This window comes from Heterocephalus glaber, unplaced genomic scaffold, assembly GCF_053883595.1.
Source record: "Heterocephalus glaber isolate CG9 unplaced genomic scaffold, H.glaber_assembly_v1.0 deba00001553, whole genome shotgun sequence".
Classification (NCBI taxonomy): domain Eukaryota; kingdom Metazoa; phylum Chordata; class Mammalia; order Rodentia; family Bathyergidae; genus Heterocephalus; species Heterocephalus glaber.
In genome coordinates this window covers 6,210,422-6,234,424 of record NW_028258344.1, presented here as the reverse complement: position 1 = coordinate 6,234,424, position 24,003 = coordinate 6,210,422, and the positions used below count along the sequence as shown (strand labels likewise).

The following is a 24,003-nucleotide window of genomic DNA, read 5'->3' as shown; positions in this document are numbered from 1 at the left end:
CCCTGACAAATCTGGGTAGAGTTTAATGTTGGTCTTCAGCTGGTAGCTTTTTGGGTGTTTCTCTCTGGCCCACCCAAGCCTCATTACCATGGGTTATTTTGATGCCCTAGGGCAGGGGTAGCCCAGAGCTGCCCTCAGTCCCGTGTACAGTTGGCTCCCCTTGATTCCTTGGTCGTTGTACAGCCTCCTTTGTTTCACCCCACTGGCACTTCTCTGTACTGTCCCAATACACTTAGGGAGGGAGGCTGTGGTGCTCAGTTCTGCTCAATCTTTGATGATTCTGCTCAAGCTTTGATCTCCTTTCCAGGGGATTAATTGCCCTTGCTAAAGTCATGCACTCATCTGCATCTTTCTCTCAAGCTGCTGGTCATAACTCGCTTTTTTCAACTGTGATGTGGTCCCAACAACCACTGCAGTCTGCTGCATCTTTGTTCCAGTGACTCTTCACTCTCCCAGTAGGCTCTATTCTCAGCTTCAAGCCTAGGAGAGGCTCTCTCTCTGCTGCTCACCATTGCGCCATCTTCCCAAGCTCCAACATCAGATTTTTAATGTAAAATGTCGTTAACTCAGCTTTTAAATGTGTAAATATTGCACCAAAAAAATTTTCAAAATCACATTTCTCAACTAATTCAAAGTCTATTTACATATACATACAAAGTTAACATTATAATTTCCTAAGATGTTCACTAAACTTTTTCTTATTCATAATTAATTCTTTAAGATTATTACTTTGGAATAAATTAGGTCTTTTGAGATGAATCAACTTAATCTGATTTCCATCAACCCAGTCTAACCACAACAGAATGAAATAATGGAGCCACATTTCATAGTAGTTTATATCTTAAAACATACATAAATATGACAACCCATTGTTTGATTTTCTAGTAAATAATCTCTACAGAAATTGTCATTGTTATCTACTAGATAGCACATGTTAATTGAATTTAAATAACATGCTCATCGCTGTGCTAGACACAGAGCTAGAAAGAGGAGCAGAATGCAGTCCCTTACCTTTGAAATACCCTCCATCTAAATAGGAGAGAGAGGTGAGTGTATGCTCAGCAGAGGCCATAGAGCACAGGGAGCTAGATCTGCTTGGCAATTGACCTTGGTAGGTTCATAGAAGGCACAACAATTTAATGACAATTGTATAATCTTGTCTGAAATCATCTCATATCTGAAATATGAAGCTGTTCTCTTTACTCCTATGGCATATTCTATGGCTCATTCTATGATAGTGTTGATGGGAAGGGAACCAAGAGATGGAAGAAAGGGGGAAGGTAGACGGGAATGGAAAGTAAAGAGAATTAAGATGTGTTATGTCCACCTACAACTCATGATGAATATAATCATTATGTACTGCAAACCTGGACTAATGAAAAAACTTTTTAGATTTTTTTAAAGAACTGAAATGCTGTGATCCAACAGCATTCAAAGGAAGTAAACCAGAAACAGATACTCACAAGAGTGCTTTTTTATGCTCCGGAAGTCTGATAAATAAATAATATATCTAAATTTAACTCACTTCAGGGGTCTCAAAAGGGACCAACTGAATTCCTTTGGTGTCACAGGGCCTCTCGCATAACCAAAACCTCAGGTATGTGCTCAGCCTTGCAGAATAAGATATGCATGTGCATATTCACACTGGCATCTCCAAAAGCCCATAAAAAGCCCAGGAAAGAGTTTTGGTTTTGGTTGTTGTTGTTGCTTTTGTTTTTGTTTGAGGTACCAGAGATCAAACCCAGGGCCTTCATACTGAGCTACGTATCCAGTGCCCGCCCCCCCCCCTTTTTTTTAATACAGGAGCTCACTAAGAGGCTAAGTTACTCAGGCTGAGCTCCAATTTGAGATTCTCCTGCTTGAGCCTTCTAGAGTGCTGGAATTCAAGGCATCCACCATGCCTGGTTTTATTTTGCTTTCAGGGCAAGAAAAGGACAAGTAATGTATATGCTCTTTTCCCCATTTCCTGTCTCTTATTGATCAAAGTAGGTCTCCTGTATATTAACACTCCATATTCACAGGTTTCTTTACCCTGTCCTTTCAAGTAGCTGCCTAGAAAGCCCAGGCTTTGGGGATTCCTTGTGGTGCAACAGGCACTCAGTCTGCAACAGCTCCCCATGTTAGGGTATGTTCCATACAACTTTGCTAAAACCAGCCCCTTAGAGCCAGAGACAGGAGGGAGATGAACCTGTGGCAGTAGCAGCCAGGATTTTGCACTGCTAGAATAATATGAGCTACCATTGGGCTTATCTACCATGACATGGGGGGATACACCAAGAAAAGAGATGAAGGAAAGAGGGAGGGCTAAGGTTTTCTGGGGCTGGTGTATGAACTGTGAACTGTGCATCCTATAAGGATATCTACTCACAAATGACCCAGGGGTGGAAGAAAACACAACTAATTTCAAAGAAAGCAAGAAAAGTGTTTGGTAAAGAAAGAAGTCACTGGGATCAAATATTTATGACAAGTCACAAAGGACAAAAAAAAAATAGTGAATTTTAGCAAATTGTCCCTTCTTCTGGCAAAGGCACTGTTACTTTCCTTCAGGGAGCCAGGCTTCCTTTGCTGTAAGCTCATATGCTGTAGACTGAGGAAATTCATCTAACGGCCTCATGCTTAGAACTTGACCCAGGCACATTCCATCAAGAATTCCTTTTGGTGGTCACAGGGTTGACACGTCACCCAGCCAGAACAATGAAGCAAAATCTCACCACTTTCACAGGAACTGGTCAAAAGCTATAAATTCAGAACTTTTGTTCCAGAATTGCGGAAAGAAATACATGGAGACCCAGAATTTGGGTAAAATAATAAAAGTTTACTCAAAGCAGGCAGGACCACCAGAAACTGGTCTGGTCAGAGTGTGCCATCCTTTGTTTTAACATTTCCTTTTATACCTTCTTTTAGCCATTACCTCATTCCTGGTGGTCTTAGTGAGTAAAATTTCTGTTTCCCTTTTACAACTAGTTCCTGTTAATGGTTATAGTCACAGACAAATAACAAACAGATGGCACTTAAAACACATACATTGTAAACTACCCAAACATTTCTACTCTGTTTTCCTCAGGTTAAATGTTATCTGCAGCTAGGTTACAGGTCAAAGTGTCAGTTAGCCATCACCTTAAACAGTAAGAGTTACGGGAAAGGTAAATCTTAAAGGAATACATTACTTATTCGACTTCAGCTACCTTAATAACTAACCTATAGTTTAAATTTTCTCTATCACTTTCAACTATGTGATCTAAACACTTCTTTTTGCCTTAGCCAGTTTACTCTGGATTTCTACCACTTGTAACTGAGAGATTTCTGCTAACTACAAGGGTGGCAACAAGGTGCTCAGTGGATTTAGTTTCAGTGGCCAGTGGCCTTAGGGAGAACAGTTGCAGTGGGACAAGCTGGAAAAAGGATGGTGACAATGATTATTTCTTTTTAAAAAAATTTTAGTATATATTTGCAGTACATAATGTTTTACATTCATTTTAGGAAGTAGGTCCATGTGCTTAACTAATTTAATTCTTTTTATTCCCTTTCTCCTGTCCTCCCTTCTCCTCCTTCCATTTCTACATCTGCTTCCCATATCCAAAAGATTTATCTTTCTGTTCATATTGTCTATCTTTTATTTGTTTAATTATTTATATTTTTGGATTCTCATATAGGAGAAGTTACACAATATTTAAATTTGTGTGTCTGATTCATTTCACTTAACATTATGCTCTTAAATTGCCTGTATTTTCCTACAAATGACTTGAATTTATCTTTTTTGATGGCAGCATAGTCTCCATCCTGTATAAATACATTTTCTTTATCCATTAAGTATGGAGATCCCTCAAAAAACTAAGGCAATGATTATCTATTTGTTCTCTTTTTTAGCTCTTCAATCACTAGTTCATCTTTTAGGAAAAGATGAAGAAGGAAAACCTAAGAGGGTCTCGTTACTTTTCCATCTCTGAGACACAATACCTGACACCTTCAATTTAAAGGAGGAGAGGTTAATTTGGGCTCATAGTTTTGAGGGGATTCAGTCATGGCCGGCTGGCTCCAAGGCAGAAAAGATATGGTGGAAAAGCATCATGGAGAAAAATTGCTTACCTGAGGGCAATGAGGAAGCAGGAAGAGAAGGGATGAGCTGGGGAGGAAGATACCTCCTCCAAAGGCACACCCTCAGTGACACACTTCTTTCAACCAGAGCTCATAGCCTAACAGCACATTCAACTATAAACTCCGCAGTGGCTCAATCCACTGATGAGTGTAAGTGTCCTTAGGGTCCAATCTTCCTCCAAAAGCCTCACCTTTGAACATATGAGATGGGGGGGGGTTCTAGATCTAAACTATGACACACTTGCATTCTGATTCTACTTGGTGTCTCTATTAACTTCTTTCTGTTAACATTTGAGGTTCCACCTTTCAGGCTAGAGGATAGGAAGAGCACAGCTGCTGCAATTTCTTACCCTGTTCCCTGTGGATCACCAGAGCAAGGGTCCCCAAACCCCAGGCAATGGACCCGTGTAATCTGGTCCAGTGCCTGTTAGTAGCCAGACAACACAGTGGGAGATGAGCAGCAGGAAAGGAATAGAGTTTCATCTGTGTTTATAGCCTCTTCACATCACTGGGCTCTACAAAGCAGAAATCTACTTTGAACTAAAATTTTGAGGGATCTAAGTTTCAAGCTCTTCTGAATCATCCTGAGATATCTCCCTCACTCCCCACCCCACCAGCCATGGAAAATTATCTTCCACAAAACTGGGTCCTGGTGCCAAAAAGGTTGGGGACTACTGCCCTGGAGAAACCCTGGGGATTATTTCCATTGTAAACAAAACCCTTCTTAAATACATGAATTTGAGAATGAAAACTCTTTCCTCTTGGGGTCCTATTTGATCCAGAAGTCTCAGGAGATCCTTATTTTTAAGAAAGAATGGAAAGCATATCATGCATCATTCATACAACTTGGTACACTGATAGGTTACAGAACAAGTGGCTAATAACCACTGGCTTGTTATTTTGTTTGCATTATTAGTTGTTCACACAGTTGTCTACAATCAGTTGTATAGTTGCATACATACACAGACTGTCTTTAACTTTACTATCACAGACAAATGTGAACTTGTTTTTATTGTCTCCTTAGATGAATTAATGTTCAGAAAGGGCCTAAGTGGCAAATACTACTTATAAGAAAAGTCAAATTTTTATTATCCTTTTTCACCCTCGTGGTCAACTTAAATCACACATTTAAATAGCCTTAAATATAGAAGGAATTTTCAGAATCCTAATCCAATCTAACTAATAATAAAGAAAAAAATCAGTTTCAAAGATAATCTGCTTCCACATAAAAATATCTTAACTGAGCCTGTAGTAGCTTCTGAACATTAAACTGAGGTGAAAGTTAATTTACATGTTTCTAATGTTTATTGAAAATCATTGCAATATGCATTTTTAAAGGACATCATTTTTTAAAGCTTATTTCTTTGGAAACCTTTATTGTTTAGATTCTCATTTATGATCTGAGCCCGTATTACATTTAATAATCCTAAAAATTGCCACCTGCAACTTTGATTCAACAGATGGATAAATTTTATAGTCTTTACAGTTGTTCCTTAGTGACAAATGTAACAGAAATAATGCACAGTTCAAACATGACCTGACACAGAATTCCACACACATGTACACACATGTACACACACAATGGGCCATTGAAGCTAGAGTGTTGCAGGCTATTTCTGCCACCTCCAGTGCAACTGCCCTGACCACCTGTGCACACCCGAGACTGTGGAGAGCATCAGGGACCCACAGGAACCCCTCACAGCCCTTCAGGAGCAGCAAGAGCCAATGCTGCTGTCAGAAGTTGATGCAAAACTGGCCTTCAGCATTTGAGGACATCGCTTAATCTTCCTCTGTGGATGAGCACTTGAGTTTTGTTGTGCTGTCCACTACTTGCTACTTTGTTGGAAGAACGGGGTGACATGTAGCGAAAACTTTTTTTCTATTAGTACATGTTTTTGATACATAATGAGTATGTTCATTGTGAGGAGTTGGTACATGTACATATCTCGTATTAATTCTTTTTCCTTTGGCAACCTCTTCTTCCCTTCTCCCTCCCTCTCTAGATTCCTTTCCCATCTGCAAAAGTCCCATCTCCTTGTTTCCTATTATCTTATCTTTTATTTTGCACCTTAAGTTATTTATAGTTTGGGTTTCTCATTTCTTCATGCAAGGTGTTCAAATTATACTGGATAGAAGCATATAAAAAGCCTGACTAAGTTTAAAGTTAGATACTGGTCATCATAAACAGAAGAAAAGCTCTATTAGAAGGTAAAGTTTTTTGCTGGTTGATGACAAACCCTCAAAATCAAAAGAAAAGAGGCAAACACTTTAGAACTATGTGGAACCAATGTTGTAATAAAGTATTGTTTATTAGCTCACAGAAAAATAAGGACTTCCCTACTGAGGGAAACACCCAAAGAAGGCAGAAGCCAAGTGTCCTTTTAGTATGTTCATGAGCATTACCTAGAAGATGCAGACTGATTCATTAAAGCAGATGATGACACATATATCACATTAGAAAACTGAAGATGGCTTCTCAAAAGCTATGACCTTGAAGAACTAGTTTACTTTGGAATAAGGTTTAAGCATGTGAAGTAAGGTTACTTGAGATGCACTAAGCAAAGAAGCCTTGGGGAGATTGGTTGATGAGGTTAAAACAAACACCTGTACAACTCTTTTCTGACCTGAAGACAGTGCTGGGGAGATGCATGCAAATCAACAAGGTGAAACTAGAAGATTTCAGAGATCCCACTGGAAAAAGGGAAATTTCCATCAATTCTAACAAATGAGCACTTAATTCTAGGTCTTCTATTCAAAAACTTTTGATAATGGACCTGTAATTATTATATTTCTGTAAAGAGTACTGGTTGCTATTCTGATTTTGCAGTTCCTTTTCACTATGCAGGTGCTACCACCATGTATGAGTTAGAATACCTCATCATCTTCATCTATATGGTTGTTTATACAGATATTAGCTTGTCTTAAAGGAGAATATACTAAAGAAGCAAAGGAAATAGAAACGCAGATCCAAAAGTAAACTTAAGAAACCCATGAAAGAGCAATGCTAGAATGACTAGTATTACACCAAAGAAGGATCTTTGGAGTGAAAACTTAGGTTCCAATAGTAACTCTTCCCAAGTGAACATTCCATCTTAGAAAATGGCTGTAAATTGAAGTATTTCTAGGAGCAGGGAAGTGTATTAAAGTATGCATGCATCTTAAAAGTTTAAGACAATGGTCAGATAGCAGAAAAATATTTTATTACCTGTTTCTAACTATGTGCATTAGTGTCAATGAAAAAATATAGCAGTCAAACTTGCTAAAATTGTACTCCACCAAGTTGGAGAAACACACATGGTGCTAAACAATTCTGCTTTATACTTCATTGATTTTAAACTCAAGACATCAGCTTAGATTTCATATGACATAAATGCACTACTAACTTCCCCCCTAGTACACATACTTTTTAGTCTAATAAATATTTCTTCATGATGCTTTATAGTTGATGTGTTTCTTTCAGAAAAGAAGAATGCCACTTGTCCTAAAGTGCACTAATAAAATCACATTATGAAATCATGGATCTTGATTATGCTACATACTTGGTTCTAATTAGTGGTTAATCTTTTGCCACAATAAGTAATATTCAGAGTCTTTCTGGTCTCTTACTATATTTACGAGATGAATTTGGATATTATTAGTAAGATTAGGACTTCAACAACTTACTAATAATTTTTTGATGATAAATTTCAGATTTTCCTATGAGATTGAAAATGAAAGGATATATTAAATTTTTTTCCTGCCTTGATAATTGTCTTGCCTTGAAAATTTACTACTTTAAACTAATTATCAATATCTAGTCATTAAAATGGGAAGTTAAGCTAAAGTTTAGAGTTCTTCCTGCTGTTAATCCTGAAAAAAATGAAACAAAACAAAACTAACTCAGTTGCTTTGTTTTTCTACTTCTTTATCGTACATATTTAGAAACATACATTGGCCACCTGTGAGGCAAAAGTTTATGCCAAATTTAGCCTCTATTGATTTAAAAAACACATGTTTATAAAGCAAATTTGAAATAGACATTTTATCACAGATTAATTTTAAATTGTTTTTAAATTCTCTTTAGAAAAACCAAATCTAAAATTAGATTTAGAGTTAATTTATGCTGTATTTCAACTTCCTTTCCTCCAGAATTCAACATTTTAGGACGCTACAAGTTAATAATTTTTATTAAAATAAAATATTATTAGAAAGAAATTAATTTTTCTGGTAGGCAGTGCTTTATGTGGCAGAGTTGATATGTGTTGGAATTTTTTAAATATCTGAAATAATAATGTCATGAATATATTTTAAAGTCTTGTGACTTATTTTAAAAGAAATATTTTTAGAAATATTTTAAGTGTCTTTTGCCTATTTTTAAGCAAAGAAGTTTAAACTATTGCACAAAATGCTCATGTTAAAAATTTCTAAATGCTATGTGAGAAACCCTTTTAAGAGTATATTAGCCTAGACCAGGCAGAAGAAAAACAAAACCTTCAAGAAAGTGAAAATAGAATAAAAATGTCTGCACTATAAAATAAGTGTATAAAAACGTGACTTTTCTCCAGGCTTTCTACATGCAAGTAATAGACTCTGGCAAGCAATAAAGATGAGTGTTTTATTTACTCACATGGGTTTAAATCAATTCTTGAAGATTGTAGGTTTTAAGCTCTACATTTCAACAGAACAAGAATGTAAAATGGAGAGCAAACTTTGAAATATGTAATAATGATTTCATTCACATCTATATGGTAATATTTCTTAAAAGTAGCTGATGATATAATGTAGCTAACACCTTAGTATCTTAAAAGTCATTATAATACCACCTCATATAATTCTATAAGAAAAGCTGCTAAAAGAATTTGGAAGGGCAAAATAGCATATACTGTTTTTCTGTAATTCTTGGGAAACAAAATTAGATATTCTGGACTTAATAAAATGTCAAGACACAAATAAATGTAAATATGTTGATACATTAGACTTCTTTTTACTCTTTTGGTATTCAAGATTGAACCCAGGGAGTGTTGAGCTATACCCCCCAGGCCTCACATTTCTAAATTTTATTTTGAGACAGTGTCTCACTAAATTGTTTAGGTTGACCTTGAATTTATAATCCTCCTGCCTCCAGCCTGCAGAGTAGCTGGGACTGTAGGTACATACCACCGTTCCTGGCCATTAGACATATTTTTAAGTGAATCACTGGGGAGAGCAATTATGAGAATGGAGATCCATACATAAAAGGACAAGTAAATAGCCCTTCTGATTAAGTGCTCTAGTACAATGAGAGGAGATAATGGAAACAGGAAAATCCCATGACCTATATTGGAGGAAAGGATGGTATCCAGAAAGTTTCCTTACAGGAAATGATATCTGGTTGAGACTAGAAGGATGAGTAGAAGTTAGCAAGATGAAGTAGAAAGTACTATCTTAGTTACTTTTCTCATTGTAAGACAAAATACTCAACACCCACAAGTTGAGGGAGGAAAGATTTATTTATCTCACAGTTTGTAGAAGTCTCAGTTCATAGTTGGCTGGCTCCAATGCATTGTGGCACACAGAAGGGCAGAGAAATAAGAAACAGTTCATGGAGCAAAGAAGGTAGGAGGGCAGCAAAATAGTGAGGAAGCAAGGAGCAGTGGTCACAGTAGCCTTTTTTCCTCTTATATTATATTCAGGCTACACGCCCTTAGGGTGGGTAGCATTCACACCCAACGTGTGCCTTCCTTTTATCCACTCAGCTATGCCAAACCAATCAGTGAACTAGTTTAGTAATCACACACCCTTAATCCCAGCATCACACACTCTTGATGCAGCTCTACCTATGGCTAAAATGCCTTACCTATGACTGCATGAGGCTTTGGAAAGAGATCTAGACACAAGGCATAACAGTTACTAAGGTGAAACAGGGCAGATTTGTTCCACGTAAAAGAAATAGCTTATGTGAAGACTCAGGGGTAAGAGAAAATATGGGTTCCTGAGAAAGTAAAAGTTCAATGGGGTAGGAGCCTAGATTCCCTAGATTACTGAGAGCCAAGAAATAGAGATAAAAGAAGAGGCATAAAATATAGACTACAAAATATTGAGTCCTCTAGATGGATTTGGAATAAGTGGTGCAGTTCACGGCCCAGGTGTGAACAATCAGTGTGTGGTTCCCTTGAGCACAAGGATGGCCTGAAAGCCGAGCAGGCCAATGGGCCTCCAAGTCAGGGCTCTTACTGAAACAACTGATAAAGCAACAATACACAACAGAGCAGGCCTTTGCGCCCCCGACCCCCATGTTTTTGCCATAAATGTAACTGTTTGTGCTGCAAAATGTTCCTGCCCAATGTATCAAAAGTGTTCTGTTCAAACAGTGTAACTGTTTGTAGGCCCTGCACCTAAGGTTTCAAGAATGTTCTGTTAACTCCACCTGGAGAGGTTTCCACTTCTAGCTATGCCTCCACCTTAAAAGGTTCCTCTCAACTTCCTTTCCCCAGCTGTGTATAAACTGACTCTCCCTGCAATTCGGGGCTCGATTCCGAGTACTTTAACTCGTCCAAGCCAGCTGGCTAATCAAAGGTGGCTTCTCCACCTCTTTGAAAGGATTTTGGATTCTCAAGTCTTCAAATTGCTGTAGCTGTAACACAGAGTCGAAACACTTGACTGTAACACTGAGCTGTCTCTCTTTCCCCCAACACAACAACTAGAGAGCTGTAAGCCTAAGGCTTCTATATTTTATGAACCAATAAAAATTCTTTCCTTGGTGAAGTCAATTGGAGTTGTTTTTCTGTTATTATGCCATTTCTCTCCCTCCTAACTGCCATAGAGCAGAGATATGTCCATTGGATTTATGTGTAGAGACCCTGTGGTCTCAGTCAGGAGAACAGCATTGGAATAGCACTGAGAAAGGCTGGGTGATTCTCATTTCTCATTTCTTTCTTAAGCCTTTAAATGCTGTCTCATGTACTTGAGAAAGAAATTAGCAAGATAATATTCAGAGGAAGTGGAAGCAGAAATGGTAAGTGCAATCTGAACGGCATTTGTCAGCCTCTTCCTCTGGTCCTCAGCTGATAGGAGGGGGCAGCCTCCCTCTGGGATCCGAACATGACAAGAATATGTCAGATTCCAGGTTTCCAAAGATTGCAAGGGTTCCATGGTAAGAATAGTTTTTATCTGAGTTTGTAATTTCCTCAAATACCTACTCCTGCACTCGATACACAGTGGAATTTTATCCAATAAAGGTTCACTTGAGATGCCCACACTGTCTGAGCAAGGAGCAGATGACATCCCTCTGATGGGTTATATTTTGAAAAAATTTCTCAAATCTGATCACTCTGAGGGCTGTAGATGTCAAACATCTTTGTAATAATTTTATAATTCTTTCCTTTATCCTAAGTCTTTTCCTTAGGATGGTAATGAATTTATTACTCAAGCCTCTCACAATATTTCCCATATCCACCCCTTCTTTCCTGGTCAAATAAGATTTTCATATTCAGATGCTCATTAATGTTGGCCTAGAATAGGCCTAATAGGCAGCATCCTAATAGGTCTTTGTGTCTCCTGTCACTATCTGCCCATATACGTCATAGCACATTTTATTAATAATTTTATAATTACATCAAATGTCTGAGTCTTCACTGAAGAAGAGATATCAAAGGACCACATTACTACAGAACATTTATACTTCTCTTATAGCCTTATGATAACGAATCTTGTATTACGATGATTATAATAAAACCATTTTATTTTTCTGTTTACTTGTCATTATTCCTTAGAACCGTAAATTTCTGAGGTTTGAAGACAATTCAGTGAGCCTCAGTTTATGTATAAGGCCACAAGACAATTAAATGGAAAAATACTTCCTTTATCATGGGCATATGGTAAGCATATACTGAGTTCAAAATTACCCTCTGAAATAGTAATCTGAGATTTAGTATTGTTTTATTTATTGTTTTATTTCATGTTCCTGGTCAAGATAGAATACAATATCTATTATTGCCCTATGTATTTAATAGATGAAATGATAGTGGATATAAAATTGGAATAAACACAACTACCAAGGATGATTGAAACTTTTTTAGATGAACAGTTATTTGCTTTGTCCATTTCTGCTTGATATTTTTATGCGATCTTAATTGAACTTTTACAGTCTCTTTCAAACTCACAAAATAATCACAATAATAAGGTATATATATTAAAAATTAAAATTCTTTTAAATATATTTTCTGATTTCCCATTTGCACCTGCAAAAAACAAATTCTTCTTTGAATGGAAAAGGGAATACATTTGCAAAGCTAGTTTCCTCTTGGGTAGGTGGTGTTTTCAGAACAACTGAAATATTTTCTTTTGTTTTTTTGAACTTACAACTTGAGATTTAATTTTTTTAGTCACATTTCATATTCACATTTGCAGGATAAGGAGATACTATGTCATTTTAACACCTTTTTATCATCTGAAATATTGAAGAAAGAGAAGTAAGGACAAAACAGAGCAAGGTTTTTTAAATCTCATATTGAATCAATTTTCCTAACCCTTTAATATTCAGTACTAATTAATAGTGTAAGACAACTGTCTTCCTTGTGGACAGTTTGGAATGAATGTTTGCTATAATTTTAGACTTTCATTTCAATACAGTATCATTTCTTTCTTTCTTTTTCCTATCGAATTGCCCTTTTAATGGAAGCATGAGCCTTTAATATTAAGAATAATCATCCATATTTCCTCTTATCAGAAGTAAGCATTAGGTTTCCTAGCATGTGATCTCAAAGCTCTCCTCTCACTTTTGATCCAGCAGCCTCTTCTAAGGCAACTCTACATATACCAGTATGCAGAGCCAGACTTATGGCTCAAGCAGAAGCTTTTCAAAAGGATAAAGAAATTCTCATCCAAAAGTGCTGAGACAAAAATGAAACTATAATTCCACCTTTTTTCCTTTTCAGTCAATTTACAAAATATATTTAAGGATGTTTTGATGAGGTTTGTTATTTGAGATAATGAGAAATAATTTTATATGTGCCAAGACCTTGTTTTTTGTGGTTGTTGGAGTTATCCTAGTAGGAAAGGGTGAATGTGGAGTGTTATACTTCCATGGAAGGGGAGTCTTCATTTGTTTTGGCTGCTATAGAATATACATATGAAGCAAACTGGAAACTGGATAATTTACAAAGGTATGGGGTTTCTTTTTCTTTTTTTCCTTCTGTTTTCTTTTTTGTTTTTGTTTTAGTGATACCACGGATTGATTCCAGGACTGAACTATATCCCCATGCCTTTTTAGTTGTTTTGTTTTGTTTTTTGTTTGTTTGTTTTTGAGACAAATTCTCTTTAAATAGCTAAATTGCCTAAACTGGACAAAAACATGAGGACCTCCTGCCTCAGCCTTCTGGAGTGCTGAGATCACAAGCATGAATGACTACACCTGGCTAGAGGTTTATTTCTTACAGTTCTGGAGCCTGGCAAACCAATGATCAAAGGGCTTGCACTTAGCCAGGTCTTTTGGTAAGTCATCCCACAGTGAAGGACAAGAGAGTATGATGGAGCAAAAGGGGGCAGAGCCTTCATGATAACTACTCCTCAAAGGTCCCACCTTATTAAGTTACCAACACATAAACTTTGCAGGACACATTAGAACCTTCATAAGTAACAATTTTTACATGCTAAACCTCCACTGAGCTCTTTACTCCCATGACCTCACATGGATGTTATTGTACATGCAACATTGAAGGAGATAAGATACAGTAATTTTTAAGAGACAGAAACTGAGTCACAGTTTCATAACAAAAGAGATCTAGTTCAATTGCAAAGGATCAAAATTTAGAATCTCTTCAGCTTTCTCAACAATCATAATGGAAAACAGAGGACAATGGAGAAATGCCTTCAAAATATGTCAGACAGAATATCTTACTTAGATTGCATATCAAGCCAAACTACAGAAGGCAGACTTAGACACTTAGAACCTGTCTTGACGTTTTCAAAATAAATAAAAAGAGCTGAGGATGTTGCTCCATGTGAAGTCCCTGGGTTCAATCACTAGTATCCCCTCCCCCAAAAGGGCAGAATACTATAGAAGGAAACACAAGAACATTTTTAAATAGGAGAGTTCTCAAAACAACAAAAATCCACCATTTCTTAAGAGGCTGTGGTCTAACAAAAGAGCAAAATGAAATCAGAAGAAAAGAACTTACACACTACAGGAAGCAAGAGATAATAAACAAAAGAGATCTTTCTTATATCCCTTGAATTTAGACTGCATGGAACTTTTTTAGGTCATGAAATATTGACAAAAGTAACAAAAGCACAAGCTTCAAAGTTCTTGAGTCATTAGAACTTCACTAACCACTGATCTTGGGACCACTGCTGTCCCACTGTGTGCAAGAGGCTGAACTTGCCTGCCAGATAACAAAGGGCACGTGGCCCAGTCATGCCCTAGTTAACTGACCAAGCCAGTTAGCTCAGAGGCAGTGTGCCTGGCTACACTGCACCAAGTCACATGAGGGAATGCAGCAAAGATAGCACATGGCTGAGCCCAGCCCAAACTGCAGCCCTGCATCACTATAAGCCAAAGAAATTTATTGTGAACTGGCAATTGCACTTTGGGGTCATTTTCATGGTGCAAGAGATAACTGAGAGTAAAAGTGGAAGCTAAGTGTGGAGTGGCGCCAAAAGATAAACTTCCAGCATGTGGCCTTGGTTTTGAGACCGGGTAGCAGGCAGAGATTGAAATAACAGAGGAAGCTGTTTCCATGGTTTGGGAGAATGGGGGCTGGGGTTACGTAGGGGAACCTAGGGAACTTTTTCCTTTGCTAAGGAGGTTGCCAGACAGATCTTGAAAATGACATTTTATTTCTGTTATGATAAGGGACAGAGAGAGATGAGTTAAAAGAGAGAATTATTTTGTCTTCAAGCAGAATTTGGAGGAAATATAGCCCAGTACCTACTGAGTTAGAAAATCAAACTTTCTCATGTTACACTTCTGGCTTAGTAAAAAATTCTTAATAGTAAAAATCAAATAAAATATGTGGGTATGTAGTCATTATGACAGCCTCTGAAAGATTTAAGGTAGTGTTAGAATTGCCTTTCATCTAAATAAAAGAGCTTCTAAAAATTTTAAGGACATGTTAAAGCACCAGTTTGTGCTTTAAAAGGTTAATACAGTTTAAATATCATTAAGACCTGTAATTCCCAAATTCTACTTTGATAAAGCAGATAGATATCTGTCAAAGAGATGGCATTCTCAAGGTCTCTCACACTTAACTTCCAATTTTACTGGGGCATTCATATTCTTCTCAAGCATATATAGACCATTCACCAGGACAGATAGTATCCTTGGTCACAGATTTAAGTCTTACCAAAATTTAAAAGATTGAAGTTACACCAAGTATCTTTTTTGAACATGACTGAAGAAACTAGAAATCAGTAGTAGGAAGAAAGTTGAAAACCTACTTTGTCTTCTATAGCATAGTCATTCTTTAACTCCAATCTGTTTCAACTCTAAAGGGCATATCTTTAGGTGCCAGAATATACTACATATATATGCTGAAGTGTGTCTGTGAAAACAGCAGTTGTTCAATGTCTGGATACAAAAGCAATAATGCATTGATAGATGGGTAAAAATTAAGAAAGTAAAAAAATCTACTAGTTTTGCAGAAACTGAGCAATACAGTTTAAATAACCAAAGGAGACATTTTTAAAAATACCTTTAGACAAACATATAGAAGGAGCAAAACATATGAACAACATTCAACATCTTTTAATGATAAAGACTCTCAACAAATTAGATATGAGAACTATAAAAGGTGTGATTTAAAAAAATGTATGCAGCTGATGCTGAAGAGCCTGCATTCTGGTGCTCCCTCCTGGGCCTTGAGACCAGCCACCTGCTGATAACTGACCTCTGTCCATCCCCATGAGAGCTCAGTGACCATTTTCGGATGAAGGCTGAGGACAGAGATCACAGGCAGACTTTGTCTGAAGATATCCTTTCTGTCTCTGTTCCCTCAAATCTCAAAAGGAATCATTGACAACCTAATATCTGTCTCCTGGACCCTTCAGTGTCCCTAAAATCATTAGCTACCCTGTAAAGTGCCAACCACCTCCCATGTCCTCTGGAAGGAGGGGATTGAAGCTTCCCACTTCAGCCCCTCTTGGAGTTTCATATTGCATATGGCTTCATGTGTACATGCATGGTACACATGCATGTGTACTTTTTGTCCTCTAAAACAATCAATCTAATACTCCTTTGAAAAATTACCTCAGTGTGTGTGGTAATTTTGGGGGAAAGAAATGCATGTAGTCACTTACATTGTTTAAATAAAAGTTAATTTGCAGCAAACAAATATGATATGTGTTTAAACAAAAAAAACTTAACCTGAAAGACACATTGTTATTGATCCCTCTCAAAATATTCTTCCACTCATACCATTATATTTGCCACTTTCTGAAGCGGTATGATAAATCCTTTTCAATTACTGTCATTAGTTGCACTGTCCTGGAATTCAAAACATTTACTTTTCATGATGATTTTGACTTTGGGGAAGATCCAGCATGTACATAGATCTAGATGCAGTAAATAAGGTGCATGAGGACCATGGTGGATTTTACCAACTTTCCTTTCTGTTGGATAGCACTTGGCAGCAGTACTCAATGTATTTTTTATCATACCTCCTACAGACATTCATGAAAGAGGACTTCCAAAATTGCTTCAGAAGGTGGCAAGAGCAATGGGATAAGTGTATTTGAAGTAAAGGGCAATTAATGGCAATGTGTCTTTTACTTTAATAATTTTTTAAAATTTAAACAGTCATGATATTTTTGATCATCCCTTGTACCTCAACATAGTAAAAGCCATACAAAACCCAAAGCTAACATTACATTCATGTTTGAAAAGATGAAAACTTGTCCTTTAGGATTAGAAGCAAGATATATGCACTTTCCCACTAATTCTATTTACTATATTACTGGAAGCCCACCTAGAGTAGGGTCTCAGGTACTTTTCTCATTGCTGAGACAAAATACCTGACACCCAATATTAAAAAAAGAAAGGCTTAATTAGCTCACATTTGTAGAGGCTTTAATTCATAGTTGGCTGCCTCCAAGGCAGAGTGGTATGGCAGAGGGGTATCAAAGAGAATAGTTCATGATGTGCATAAAACAACAAAGGAGCAACAACAGCAGCCTACCTCTCCCTTTTATCCCTTCCAGGATATCTACCCTTTGGGTAGCGCCACCCACACCCAGGGTGGTGCTTCCTGTTATTCAGACCCAGAACTATGCCAAACCAATCAGTGGGCTAATTTAGTAATCACACACCCTTAATCCCAGCATCACACCTTTAATTTCAGCATCACACACCCTAGATCAAATCACCTCTGAAAATCCCACCTATGATCTCATGAAGCTTTGGAGGGACATTTAGATACAAGCCATAACAAGTGGTTAGACAAGAGAAAGAAACAGCATCTGAGTCAGAAAGAAAGAAGTAAAATTCTCCTTCTCTGCAGATTACATGATCAAATACTGTATGTGAAAGTCCCTAAATAAGATATCAAAAAAAATGTTAAATTGATAAACTCAGTAAGGGTATAGGATACAAAATAAACATCCTCAAATGCGTTCCATTTGTATGCACTAACAATTAACTATCAAAAAATCAATAAAATAATCTGTAATAGCATGAAAAGAATTACATACATAGGATTAAATTTAATCAAGGACATGAAAAATCACTGACAATTATAAAATATTGATGAAAGAATTGAAAATAAATAGATATCTTTTGTTCATGAATAGGAAGAATTATTATTATTATTGAACTATCACAGTCAAAAGAGTTTACAGATTCAATGTCATCCCCAACAAAATGCCAATGGAATTCTTTGGATAAATTTTTTAAAAAAAACAATTCTGAAATGAATATTGAACCAGGGAAGTCTAAAAAGTAGCCAAAACAATCTTAAAGAAGGACAAAATAGGAGGCATTATTTTTCATTTTAAAAATCACAATACTATAGTAATTAAAACTGGCATTTAAAAAAACCACATAGACCAATGAACCAGAGGAGCAAACCCCAAAATTAATTTGCAACTTTATTTTCAAATAATATTTGATAAGAATACCAAGAACACACAATGAGGACAGAATATCTTCAATAAACAATGTTGAAACAACTATAACTCTGCATGGAGAAGTGGGAAATAGGACGCTTATCTTAAACTATATATGAAAATTAACTCAAGAATGCATTAAAGAATTTAAATATAATATCTAAAACTGTAATGATTCTGGAAAAAACAGGGTAGAAGTACTATGACATTGGTACTGGCATTTTTTTATTTGGCCCCTCAAAATCCAAATATTGACAAATAGGATTACATCAAACTAAAAAGGTTATACATAGCAAAGGAAACAATCAAAAGAGTGAAGAGACAACCTATAGAATGAGACAAAATATTTACAAACTATATGTTTGATAATGGGTTTTGATGTCTGAGCTTGTCAACCTGATTGGGCCTGGGAGACACCTAGGGGAATGGTGGAAAATATTTCTGGATGTGTTGGGTGCTCATGGAGGCATGACTTTGGTGACTATATCTGATTCTTGGAACCTTCCTCTCTGGCACTGTTCCCCTGTTATGCTTCCTAGCCTCCATGAACTAAGCATCATTGTTCCACCATGCCCTTCTATTACATTATTCCTGCCTTGGAGCCAGTTGACCAAAGACTGCATCCCCTTAAACCATGACCCAAATTAAATTCCCTCTCCTTTAAGTTTTGGGTGTCAGGCATTGTGTCCCAGAGATGAGAGAATTGACTAAAACAGAGTTAATGTTCAATTGTTTAATACATTCATGTACATCAACAGCAAAAAACTAAATAATAACTTGATTTTTTAAAATAATCACTGAACCTCTATAGATATTTCTCCAAAGAAGTAAAAAAATGGGTGACAGCTATGTGAAAAGATTCCTAAAATCATTAATCATCAGTGAAATGAAAATCAAAACCACTCTTGTCCCTTTCTCATTTATAAGAGATCTACCTCACTGTTTGCTAGTGTATATATATATTTTATTTTCTTCTTTAATTTACTTATATTTGTGTTTCTCATATAAGAGAAACCATGCAAAGAGATAGAGGGAAGGAAGAGAGAGGCAGAGAAGAGGATATAAAAAGAATTAGGATGTGTTATGTACATGTACCAATTCCCATGATGAATATAATCATTATGTAGTGCAAATGTGTATTAATAAAAATTTAAAAATAATTTTACATTCATTAGAATGGTTATAAAAAAGACAAATGGTAACAAGTGTTGGTGAGACTGTGAAGCAAAGGATCCTATCCTGTACACAGTTCACAGGAATGTAAATTGGTATAACTATTATGGCAAACAATATGAAGTCTTTTCCAAAAATTAAAAACAGAACTCCCATATGCTCTAGCATCTGGGTATATATCCATCATAAATAAATTGGTATCTTTAAAGAGACATTTGCACTCCTATATTCATTGCATTATTATTCATAAGAGCCAAGATATGAACACAAGCACAGTGCCTGTCAATGTAGAAATAAAGAAAATATAGTGCACATACATACATGCACATGCACACACACATACACACTGAAAAACTATTTATTTTTTGCAAAGATGGAAATGATGCCATTTGCAAAAATAAATGGATGAACATGGAAGATGTTATGCTAAGTGAAAGAAGCCAGATAGAAAAAGGTAAGTACCACGTGACCTCAACTCTATGTGGCATTTAAAACAGTCTAACTAGCCTATAAAAGCAGATGTTAGAAAGGTGTTCACAAGATTGAGGGTGAGAGAAACAGAGCAAAGTTGGTAATAACTGACAGTTTCAGTTATGTAGAATGAATTAAACAGGAGAGCTAATACATAGCACAGTGACTATAGCTAATAATACTGTATTCTTGATTTGAAATTTGCTAATAGAGCAAATTTTACATGTTCTCACTGCAAATAAAATATTGTAAATATATTAGGCCATGGATATATTAATTACCTTCACTTTGTAAATGTTTCACAATGATGCACATATCAAAATACATCATTGTACACCTTAAATTTATACCATTTAGTCAATTATACTTCAATAAAGCTATAAATAAAGAATAAAAATCCATTTAAAATTTACAATGGAATATAGAAATTATACTTCAAAATTCAAATATTAACTAGTTTAATGAGCTATTAAGAGAAGGATTTGAGATCAGAGCTGTCTCCTTATTTCTCATCTGGTGCTATTTCTATCATATTAGTTGAGTTGTCTTCTTCAATAACATGTTAAACAAAACTATTTGTATTACAGTTCTATATGTAATCCTCTGCAATAATATATCTGAATCTTAAATTAGATTTATTATTGTGAATACATAATCCTAATAAATATTGATATATGTATTTCACTTTATTTAAAAATAAACATGGATGAGGAAAGTAAGAGAATGAGAACCTTCCATTTACTTTGTATTTTTACTTAGTTTTATTTTTAAATGATAGGTATGTAGCTGTATATAATGCTTATTTTGTAGTAAGTCTATACTTTCATTTAATGTGCATATAAATATAGATAAAATTTTTGTAAAACTATTGCACAAATTTTAATGAATTAGAATAATTGAACATTACTTTCATATTCTACCTGTATATAAATGTTAGAATATGCTTTCTAATAGCAATACAGAAAAGGAAAACTTAAGAAGTGACATTTATTTATTATCCTTAATCTCTAAATAATTCTACTTGGATCACAAAGAATCTACGTTCATTAAAATGTAGCAATTGAGTCATGCAGAAGACACCGAATCACCCCGCTGCAGACAGGCAGGTCTGACCATGCCCTACTGAGGTCCTGAGTCGCACAGAACATGCCAAATCAGCCTGCTGCACACAGGCAGGACTGTGCACAGCCTACCGAGGTCCCGAGTCACAAAGAAGATGCCGAATCACCCCACTGCAGACCGGAAGGTCTGCCCACGCCCTACCGAGGTCCCAAGTCATGTGGAAGATGCCAAATCACACCACTGCAGACAAGCAGCCACCTGGTTGCACACTACAAAGACGCAGAGGACACCAGACCACCAGACCAAGGTACTGAGTCCCTCTGAGCCCAGCCCAGAGGTAGGGGCTTCTGAGCTGCCGTCCCACTGCTCCTGGTCCAGAGGAAGAAAAAAGAAAACAGTCTCCAACCCAGATTGATGTACCCTGCAAAACTCTTTCAAAATGGATGGAGAAATAAGATACTTTCATGACAAAGAGCACCTTAGGAGCTTTGTGAATACCGAACCAGCACTCCAAAAAATTTCATACAATATCCTAGGAACAGACATTGAGGATCACAACCTCAGAAAGCAAAGCAGAATGAACCCATCTGGCATGACAAGAAATTAAATGGAAAGGGGGAGAACCCAACAAAAAGAAAAAGTCATGGCAATGAGAAGTCAATAGGTTTCAGTTATAACCATCAATGTTAATGGTCTCAATTCACCAATCAAAAAAACCAGACTGGCAGAATGGGTCAAGAAGCAAAATCCAACAATATGCTGCATACAAGAAACACACTTCATTCAAAAGGAAACTCATAGACTGAAAGTTAAAGGGTGGAAAACAATACTTTATGCAACAGGAACCTGAAAAAAAGCAGGAGTAGCTATCCTCTTTGCAGATCAAGTAGATTTCAAACAAACACTGATTAAGAGAGATGAAGAAGGGCACTACATCCTTGTAATGGGAAGAATCCAAGAGGAAGAGATGACAATCATAAATATCTATGCACCAAACACTAGTGCACCCAACTATATAAAACAAATACTAACTGACATGAAAAGTCATATATGCACTAACACAATTGTAGTGGGGAAACTCAACACCCCACTGTCACAAATAGATAGATCAACTAGACTAAAAATAAGTAATGAAATACTAGAACTCAATTGAACTCTTGAACAAATGAACTTAACAGATGTTTACAGAGTCTTCCACCCCACAAAATCAGAATACACATTCTTTTCAGCTGCACATGGGTCATTCTCCAAAATAGACCACATACTCACACACAGAACATGTTTAAGTAAGTGCAAAGGAATTGAAGTTATCCTCTGTATATTATCAGATGATAGTGTGATGAAATTGGAGATCCATAGCAAAAGAAACTCAAAAAATTTCATAAACACATGGAAATTGAACAACACACTTCTGAATAACCAATGGGTCACAGAGGAAATTAAAGAAGAAATCAGACAGTTCCTTCAATTAAATGACAATGACAATACAACATATCAGAATCTATGGGACACAATGAAAGCAGTCTTATGAGGGAAATTCATAGCAGTGAATACACATATAAGGAAAAGAGGAGCCCAATTAAACAACCTGATGCTGCACCTCAAGCTTCTAGAAAAAGAAGAGCAGGAATACCCCAAAGCTCATACAAGGGAGGAAATTGTAAAGATCAGAGGAGAAATCAATGCAATGGAGACTAAGAGAACGATACAAAAAAATCAATGAAGCCAAGAGTTGGTTCTCCAAAAGAATAAACAAAATTGACAAACACTTAGCCAACCTTGTCAGAAAAAGGAAAGAAAAGGCCCAAACCCATGCAATTAGGAATGAAAAGGGTGAAATTACAACAGACCCAGCAGAAATCCAGAGGATCATCAATACCTACTTCCAGAGCCTATACGCCAATAAGATGGACAACAACAGAAGAAATGGACAGATTCCTAGATACATATGAATTACCAAAGTTGAACGAAGAAGACCTAAAAATTCTGAACAACCCAATATCAACCAATGAAATTGAAAATGTAATTAAAAACTTATCAACTAAGAAAAGCCCGGGCCCTGATGGCTTCACTGCTGAATTCTACAAGACATTTAGAGAGGAACTGCTGCCACTACTGTTTAAACTCTTCAATGAAATTGAAAGGGAAGCAATACTCCTAAATTAATTCCTGGAAGCAAGCATCACCTTGATTCCCAAAGCAGAGAAAGACCCAACTGAAAAAGAGAACTATAGGCCAATCTCACTAATGAATCCTTAATAAATTACTGGCAAACAGAATGCAGAAGATCATCAAGAAGATCATACACCCTGATCAAGTGGGATTCATCCCAGGGATGCAGGGATGGTTCAATATACAAAAATCCATCAATGTAATACACTATATCAATAGAGCCAAGGACAAAAACCATATGATTATCTCCATAGATGCAGAAAAATCATTTGACAAAATCCAACATGCATTTATGATAAAAACCCTACAAAATATTGGAATAGATGGTCTCTACCTCAAACTGATAGAAGCTATCTATGAAAAACCAACAGCCAGTATCATACTAAATGGTTAAAAATTGAAATCCTTTGCACCAAAATCAGGAACAAGACAAAGATGTCCATTATCACCACTCTTGTTCAATATAGTTCTGGAAACATTAGCCACGATAATTAAACAAGAGAAAGAAATAAAAGGAATAAAGATAGTAAATGAGAAAGTCAAATTGTCATTATTTGCAGATGACATGATACTGTATATAGAAGACCCCCAAGAACTCCACCAAAACTCTTCTAGACCTAATAACCAAATTCAGTCAAGTAGCTTGTTACAAGGTCAGCACACAAAAATCAATAGCTTTACTCTACACAAATGAAAGACTCACTGAGAGAGAAATAGGGCAAATAATTCCTTTCACAATAGCATCCAAAAACCTGAAATACCTAGGAATCAACCTAACGAAAGAGATCAAAGACTTCTTCTCTGAAAACTATGGCACTCTGAAAAGAGAGAATGAAGATGATATCAGAATATGGACAGACATCCCCTGCTCCTGGGTAGGAAGGATTAATATAGTGAAAATGGCCATACTTCCAAAACTGCTATATAGATTTAATGCAATTCCAATTTCAATCCCCAGAGCAGACTTCATAGACC

At 36.4% G+C, this 24,003-nt stretch overlaps 1 pseudogene; it reads left to right on the top strand.

The window, feature by feature from the left end:
• The first annotated feature begins 1,290 nt into the window (after positions 1–1,290).
• Positions 1,291–7,020, top strand: LOC147824125 (glycoprotein-N-acetylgalactosamine 3-beta-galactosyltransferase 1 pseudogene; annotated as a pseudogene).
• The last annotated feature ends 16,983 nt before the right edge of the window (positions 7,021–24,003 follow it).